Source organism: Pteropus medius, unplaced genomic scaffold, assembly GCF_902729225.1.
Source record: "Pteropus medius unplaced genomic scaffold, Ma_sr-lr_union100, whole genome shotgun sequence".
Classification (NCBI taxonomy): domain Eukaryota; kingdom Metazoa; phylum Chordata; class Mammalia; order Chiroptera; family Pteropodidae; genus Pteropus; species Pteropus medius.
Genome location: NW_024351731.1, coordinates 145,123 through 153,917, shown reverse-complemented (window position 1 = coordinate 153,917; position 8,795 = coordinate 145,123). Strand labels below are relative to the sequence as shown.

General features: G+C 53.1%; 1 protein-coding gene across 2 annotated transcripts in view; it reads left to right on the top strand.

The window, feature by feature from the left end:
- ASAP1 (ArfGAP with SH3 domain, ankyrin repeat and PH domain 1) overlaps positions 1-4,707 on the top strand; it is a 294,496-nt gene extending 289,789 nt beyond the window's left edge. For both annotated transcript variants that reach the window (XM_039845875.1, XM_039845874.1), the window contains one exon: positions 2,004-4,707. The gene's annotated coding sequence lies outside the window, so the exon portion shown is untranslated. The remainder of the gene's footprint in view (positions 1-2,003) is intronic.
- Positions 4,708-8,795: the final 4,088 nt, after the last annotated feature.

The following is an 8,795-nucleotide window of genomic DNA, read 5'->3' as shown; positions in this document are numbered from 1 at the left end:
GGCCATTTCCTGAGTTTTTAAGTGCAATGCTAAAGTTTAGGAAAGCTGAGCGTGGTGCCTGTGGCACTCGGCTAGTCAGCAGCAGCCACGATGCTGAAGCGTCTCTGAGCCCAAAGCCCGTGTGCCTTACTCACCATGCCACGCTGTCCCAGAAGGCGGAGGCCTGAGTCCCTGCTGGCCAACCAGCACGCCGTCCTCGGGCTCAGCCCTGGACCATCTGCAGCTCTCTAAAGTGGGGCACAGTGCCTCCCTCACGTGCTTCTAGAAGATTAAATGCGAATATCTATAAAAACTCCTTTCTTATAAATGCCCGCTGCCCGAGTGCCGATAAGGGAGGGCATCGTCGTCCCCACCCTGTGGCCGTCTGGGGATCAGGGCCCCTTGGAAATGCCTGGGTTTAAGCCTCCTCCTGCCCCCAGGCACCCGGTTCTGTCTGCCAGGAAAGGGACCTGTGGTTCGCAGTTGGGCAGAACTTAGGAATGCTCAGAGACACCCGTGTCAGTGCGCACGTGTGCGCGCGCGCGCACACACACACACACACACACACACACACACACACGAATGCGGCTTGTGCTCTTTTGAGCTGAGACAGTGACTTTGGCTTCTTGTCAGAGCTGTAGGGATTTTGCTTGGACTGGAGCAGCGGTTCCCCACTGGGACAGTTTGGCCCTCAGGGGACATTTGGCAATATCAGAGACGTTTTGCTTGTCAGGACCTGGGAAGGGTGGGTACCACAGGCAACCCATGGATAGGAGCCAGGGCTCCTGCAAGACATCCTGCAGTACTGGGGAGAGCCCCACGACAAAGAATCTTTTGGCCCAAAATGTCAGTGTGTAAGTTGAGATACCCTGCACTGAGGTGACGAGGCTTCTCTCTGTCAGGGACGGATGGGGAGAGGGGACAGCCAGGGCAGTACTTCCAGCCTCTGTAGAGCTGGGCCTGCCCCCAGCGTGGAGTCTCTCGGAGAGCCAGCTTAGCATCATGGCGAGGAGGCGGACTCTAGGGTCCCTGGTGCAGTTGCTTGCTTTCTCTGTGGCCTTGAATAAAGCATGTCCCTTCTGTGAGCCTCAGTTTCCTCCTCTGGAAAACGAGGCAACAGTAACCCAACCTCACAAGGCCGTCTAAGAACTCACATGCCCCATGCCAGCCTAGATCCCAGGGGACAGGTGGGTCAGGTCTTACCATTAAGTCCTCTTTCCAGATGAGAAAACCGTGTCAACAGCCAGGGTGACCGCCCAAGGTCACAGAGCTGTAAATAAAGGAACCAGCCCTGGGCTGGACACATAGCCCTGCTCCAGCCGCCATCTGCACTTGTGGAGGGAAGTGAGAGCTGGCCCGGCCTGGCGGGCCCTCAGAGCCACCCGCTCTCTGTCACTTGAAGCCAATATGCATGTCTTGTTTTGTTTGTTTGTTTTTTTCCGTGATAGGATTCTCATTAATTCAGCTCATGCTGATCTAATTGAGATAATTGGAAAGGTTTTGCAGGTAACCATGGCTTACAGGCTTAGGCAATAGACAGTCAAATTGTCGTAGGCCACAGTCGATCTCAGACGCACGGTACCCTTTCCCTGACAGGAAAACAGCTTCTTGGTACGTAGCAGCCCTTTCCACAAAGCGATCCTTTCTGCAATCTCACAAGCCCAAGAGAGGGGATTTTCGTAAGCCCATTTTACAGATAAGAGGCTTAGCAAGCTTGGTCTGAGGTCACCCAGCAGGACAGGCAGCCAAGCTCCCTGGTGAAGAGCACGTTGCCCAGGAACGGCTCCCTCGTCAGAACGCTGTGCGGACGAAACGGGACCCACGTGACAGTGCCGAGCGTTGTGCCTTCGCTACTTCATCGTTGTTGTTTTGTTATATAGTTTATCGTCCATTAGCTCTCACCAGAGGGTGGCAGAGGGTAAGCCCGCATTTCACCCCAGATGTGTGGGCAAACTCGGGGCACGCTCTGACCCCCCAGGCTTGTCGCAGGCCTCCCCCCTGACACCTCTCTTCTCTTCCCACAGATTGGGCACATCGAAGGACATCCTGAAAGGAAGGGGGTCTTTCCGGTGTCCTTCGTTCACATCCTGTCTGACTAGCAAAGCCAGAACCTTACGATCGTCCACATCCCCCCTGCAGGACGCCGCCTCCACGTGACCCTGTGCACAGCGTGTATATAGCTGCCATCCCAGACTGGGACACCCGCGACGGGCCACCTCAGGAGGGGGCGCAGTGTGTGCTGTACTCACCCTGTGGTCTTCCGCCTTCGCCAGTGTTAGGGGGGCCTGGGGCCCGGCGCGCCGTACTGGTTTGCCGGAGCCATCCTCGGCATCCAGCACTCATCTCTCTCTCTGCTCTTTGCCAAGCAAGCAGACGCGCGAATATAGGAACTGCTGGCTTTGCAAGTGGACGTGGTCTCGGCAACCGTCGAAAGGCATAGAATTGACTCTGTGTCCCTAACAAAGCAGTATTCTCAGTTGTGTTGCTGAAAATGCAGCATTAGCAAAGAGGTGGCTTCTGCTTTCCAGGTGAAACTCTGGCTCCATGACGGACCAGCCTGTAGTCATCTGCGTATACAGTTGACAGCTGCAAACACCTACTCTGGTATTTATTACAGAAAAGTGCTCAGCTAAATGTAAGTGTTATCTCCTTCAGCAAAATATTCACTGACCCAAAACCGTTGGTGGCATTTTACTGTGCCCACAGCCTCATGCAAGTTTAGACCAAGTGGATTTGTACTGTCTTATGAGGAGTGCCCACCCCTGAGATGTTACCTCATTATGCAAAAATAACATAGCCTTCATGACTATTTTGACAGAAGTTTAAAACCCATCGGATGGAGTTCAATTTTCAGGAACCAAGGACTGCCAGAAAATATTAGCCTCTACATTATGCATGCATTTAGAAGCTTACCTGAAATCTGCCTTTTATAAAGGAATAGTATGGATCAGTTGAACTGTACATTTTTTAAACCTGATTGCCATTAAAGCAGAAATTATAAGGTTGCAACAGTATTTGTTTCTAGTCAGTCCTTTGGCTTTCTCAAGAGTATGAATTTACATATCATTTTATGCATTAGCATTCTTCACATATCTTAAAGCATCTACTGCATCAACTTATCTCCATAGTTCTGTTCTTGATAAATTGGAACTTTTAAAAGATCATTCAAGAAGAGGACAGATTTGAAAGTCAGCTTTGCACATGGCCCCCCCAGCGTAGAACCCAGGTGCTGAAACCAGCCTTCTCTCTTTCCAGGCTCTTTATTAAACCCCAGTCGTAGGCAGGCTTTCCCATCTTACGTCCTGTCCAGCAGACACGTCACCTGCAAGTCCATGCACACCCCAGGTTCTAACACCGCTGTGACTTGCACTGTGAAAACTCTCTCTTCCTGCAGCGAGTCTCCCCCTCGGGTTTCTGTTCATCCAGCCGTGTTTACCACACCATTAAGATCATCGTGCGTGTTTCGGCCTCTTAACCTGAGTCCGAGTTTTGAAAACACAGTCGCTTAGCTGCCCAGTCGGCGGGGCTGCTGTCTGATTCCAAGCCTCATGTGTCACTCTGGCATCACACTCGCTTCAAATGCTTTGTTGGCTACCGCACAGAAAACTAATATTCTTAAACAGATCATCTTAGCCGTGAGTGAGAATTGTTCATTTCACAGAAGCACAACTCCCAACCAAACCCTTAGGAAGAGCCCTCTTTAACACGGTCACAGTGCTCGGTGAACATTAATGTAGTTCGCTTACGTGGTGACTATGAAAACTCTGAATGGCCACCCAATTAATAAACCTCGCATGGCAAACCTGCAGCGTATCGGCTGGCGTTGGAAAGCGAGCCTAAGCCGTTGCTTCCTCAGCATCTCGGCACGTGTGACCCCACGGCAGCGAGAACATCCGGACTGGCCGACGTGCTGGTGGGTGGCCGACAGTGTTCGCAGCTCAGGACTTAAGCCACACTGGTGTCAGGACAGGAGGTCACTGTCCCAAGTTACTTAGTGTCCCAGTTCGTTCAGTTAAACATTTTAAGTTGCGTTAAAGAACTGTTCATTTTTGTGGCCTACAGTATTTTCAACTGATCTCAAAATAAACTGGTTTTTAAAAAACATGAAAACTAGATGTCTAAAATTACATGGAATCAATGTCTATTCTCTTTCCTCTTTAGCAGCAACTTACACAAACGCCTTTTTTTAATACCTTTTTTTTTTTTTTTTTTTTTTGCGTTATCTGTTTTCCACCAGGAATCTGAGTTCTCGCTAACCCAGCTTCCTGTGGGACATAGGAAAACTAGGTATAAATACCTTTGCTGATCTCGGTTGAGTTTAAATCTGATATTGTTCTTAAACTCAGTGAGCCACTATCTGCAATTTTGTACACGATATAGTATTTTGAAGGTATGGAACCTTATGGGAAAAAAAAATAGCTAGTTTTTTTTTTTTCCCCCCCAGAGGGGAAAGTTACGTTCTGCAAATAGTGTGTGTCTGATTTTACTGTTGAACAGCAATTGCTATTTATTTTTTTATCGCCTAGAACTTCAGCACGTTGTATAGGAATCCCATAGTGCCGCCAGTCAAACTCCGAGTTCTCATCTGGATGTCACACTCCAACATCAGTACATTTGTCATTTCACATGTATTTAATGTGAGTTTTTCAGTACTGTATGTGTTAATTTCTACTTTTTTTTAATATTTAAAATTGCTTTTAAATAAACATATTCTCAGTTGATCCCACATATCTGAAATCAGGCCGTTTTGTGAGTTGTCCACTACTCTTCTGTTTGGAGAAAATCAAGATGTCCCTTGGCTGTGCTTTCGGGGGTGCAGATGACAAGCCATTCCAACGCCTATATAGAAGCTCACTCTGGATACATAAAAATGAGTGTCAGTGTTCTCGGCTCACGAGACGGGGCCCTCGGCGTTTTGGTGCTCCCCCCACCCCCACCCCCTGCCATTCCCACCTCCGTGACACCTACTTCTGGTCCCGTGTGTGTGAACAGGACGGGAAGAAGGGGAGCGTGGTACACCTGGTCATCGAAAGCTCTTAGGCGATGCCCAGCACAGACAGACCAAGTGCCGTGGGTGGGCGTTGTCACTTAGCTGTCCCTCCGGGTGCCCCTGCCGTAAGCAGACCCAGGGCCAGGCGCCTGCCTGCATGTGGTCCTCTCAACAAGCCAGTGGCAGCTGGGAACCTCGGCTTCACAGAGTGTGGAGAAGGCTCAGATTCGTTGCCGTGCAGGACTTGTCAGAGCTAGTGAACTACCAAGTCCAGAGGCCAGACGAGCGGGTCTGGCTCCAGGGCCACCATCAGGGTTTCTGCCACACGAGACAGTCCCCGTCACAAAATCCTAGCCAGGGAAATGGACAGAGACTGTGGCGTCGAAGATTCTAAAGTGTTGGTCTCCTTGTTTCCTGCCAGGAAAGGGAGGAGAGTTTAACACCCGTTCACACACTTTCCAGTGACTATCGGGGTATTTCTGGGAGATGCTCACATCATTATCTGGATAATTCAGGCAAAGGGCAGTCAGCTTTCTGTCTAATGCAAAATGGTACCATGTTGGTGTTTTAAACCTGGACCGGTATCTGAAGTGAACAGACGACTCACCCCATTGAAAGCAGCCCCTCCAGTGTGCTGTGCCCGCCGACGGCACTGTCCCCTCCGGTATGCCATGCCCACCGACGTTGCTGTCCCCTCCAGTGTGCCGTGCCCGCCGATGGCACTGTCCCCTACCGTGTGCCATGCCCGCCGATGTCATTCCCAGTGATGCCGGAAACAAGCATTCCGTCCACCTTGGTCCTTCCAGCACTCCTGGTGGATGGAGCTGTGTTCTCTGTACCTGCGTTCGGTCTTCTGTGAGGCACATCTTCAGGTGAGGACATGGCTCGCAGAGCTGAGTGACTTGCTTCAGGTCACAGTAACTGATGACGGCGGTGTGAGCCCAGGTGTTTGTGGCCTCGGCTACAGCCTTCCCCCGCCCTCCCTCCCCATCCTGCTTTTGTCTCCCCTTCCCTAACCGTGTCCTCCCCCCCTATTTTTCAGTCGTCCCCACTCCCAGGATGCGGGGGTACGTGTGGCAGCACAGGGTGGTCCTGACGATAATTATCAGGATAATTCCATCTGTCGTGCTTTGCCGTCCGCACACCCACGTGTTCTCATCCATCCCGAGTGGCATCTTAGTTGCTGAATCTGCAGTAGAAGGGTACTCCCGAGCTAATGGGCTCCCCTCTCTAGCAGGGGTGCCTGTCTGAGGATGTGTCGCTCCAACAGCGATGGAAAGAACAGGCACGTCCAGCCTGACCTCCGCAGCCCGCAGCCCGGGGCGAAGGCGGGCCTGCTAGACCATGTTCTGTAACCCCCTAACGTTCTCCTTGTGCCAAGACGGTGCCAGGCTTGGGGTTGCTCAGACGTGCCCTCTACCCGCTGTCCCTGAGACGGTGGCAGGCTGGGGCGGGGGACAGCCGAGTGAGGTTACTGTGGAGCTCACCTGGAAGGAAGCTTCCTGGAGGAGGGCAGGTCTAAAGGCCTCTGTGGATTGAGCAGGTGAGGGCGAGGAGCTGGCACGAAGTTCTAGTGGGACAGCGTGTGCCACCTCTGAGACCGCTGGGGTAGGGGCAGCACCCGAAGACGCAGCAGGGCCCCCACAGAGGGGCAGCCGGGTGCCCCTGCCTGCACGTGCGGCCAGCTCCACACCGACGACAACCGACCTGCGCCGCGGACGGGCGAGGCGCCAGCCGAGGGCTGGATCGGCGTTCGCCTCGGCAGCCCTGCGAAGCGCATTGTTATTCTCATTTTAGAGTTGAGGAGACTGACGTGTGGAAACGTTACACTTGCCAAAAGGGCACAGCCCAAGCCACTCCGAGCCATGACCCGTGGGGCGAGGCAGGCCCGGCCCAGCCTTCCACGGACAGGTCAGCCCCGGGGAAGTGGAGACTGAAATGGGATGGAGCGTCCCATTCAGAGAAGCAACGGCGTCGCCGGAAGGGCCCACGACCAGTGGTTCTTGGACAGCTGCTCTTCAGGTGGGAGCTAGAAGTCAAGCGGGCACACAGGGTGTCCTTCCTCTCCAGAATGTGACCGAGAAGAAAGTGAGCGACTGAGCCTGTCTGAGCACAGCAGCCCTGGACGCAAACGTCGAAACTCAGAAGCTCCTGAACACGGGGATGAAAGCTCATAAACACGGCTGCTCTGCAAAAGTCTTAGCACACAGCAAACCCTACGCAGGGGCTCAGAGGCCAAAACTGACCTTCTGCAGAACTGTCAGGGGAGAGGCCTTCCTTGGCTTTGCACGTCCGCGGACAGAAATTTAAATTTCACTTTATAGGTCCAAGCAGATTTGAGGACGAGATGGCGAACGCACCCTCTGCACACTGGCCTGACTACCTAAGGGCCAGGCTTTCAGATCTGGGCGGCGTCCCCTGGGGTCCTCAGTATCAAAATCAGATTCCCGGCTCTGGCCCTGGACATTTAGAGTCATTCTGAATCTCAGGGGCCTAGGAATCTGCATTTTGTCAGCGAGCCCAGCTGATTCCCATGCGATGCGGGCACAGGTCCCTCCCGGACCACGGCTCAGCTCCTAAGAATCTGGAATTGGCCCAAAAAGGGAGAATCACCCAGCGTCTAGAGCCTCCGCACAGGGGCCCCGCCTCGTAATGGGAAGACCACTCATTATGGCCTCAGCACTTACATACCTCCAGCTGTCACTCTCCTGCTGTGTTAAGGGACAGTGAAAATGATCCAGGATGTGGAGTTTGGCAGACCTGGATCGCCTCCTGCCTGGGCCACTTACCAGCAAATGTGTCCAACAGACAGATGCTGAGAGGCCATCGTGTGGCCGGCCCCTCCCTGTATGCCCTGAGGCCTGGCGCATGACCTCTATGGTCCCCAGGTTTCCTCAGGGGCCCCACTGAGCTCAGAGGTTATGCATGCCCTTTCCCGTGCCCCGGTGTTTGGTCACCTGCCCCCTGCCGTGTGCCCAGCCCTAAAACGCTAGGTGTGCATCTTCTCAGGCTCAGCCAGGTTGCAGGGCCTGGTGCCTCTTGTCACCTGCGGCACCACTTCTGCCCATTTCTAAGAGCGGCAGTTTTGTGCCCTGGCTGGGCCAGCCAAGCTATTTGTTACCTGGGCCCAGAGAGACAGGATGGAAGTGGTTAAGAGTGAGGCTTGAAAATCAAAAACACAGGCACCGAGCCTTAATCTCTCCAAGCCTCAGCGCCTTCCTCTGCCTAAACGGGGTAATAATTGTGCTAACGGAGCATCAGCGTGAGAATTAAGTGAAATGAGTATAAGGCGGGGCGTGGAAAGTACTTCGCCTGTGCCTGGCTTGCAGTGGCACAAAGTCATTATTCTCACTCGCCCTCTCAAAAATGACAGGAACTTTAAACGTCAGCGTCCCCAGTGATGTGTGAGAAATCGGAGAGGCCAATCTGCTCGGTGCTGGACATGCAGCCGGTGGTCACATGAAGCCTCCTGGTAAAAGTATCTAGAAGAGCACCAGCTGCTACAAAGCGGGGTGACGTCGGCATGGGGAGCATCACGCTTTCAAAGGCACGGGGAGCACCCACCCTGACCGCAGGTCAAAGCCAGGAGCCTCTGACCCACACTGGCTCTGCCCACTTGTACTGAACAATGCCGAGTCCCCACCAGTAAACAGGCAGCTAGACAATGGGCCTCTTTTAATGGAGCTGCAGAACCAAGGCTCACAAGAACACATTGTCTGAATGTGCGAGCTTAGTTCCTGCTCAGCTGGAACCACTTGGAAAACTCAGACCCCAGGACTCCTCCAGCCCCCTCCAGCCCACTCCAGCTCCGATACCTGTCCGCTGC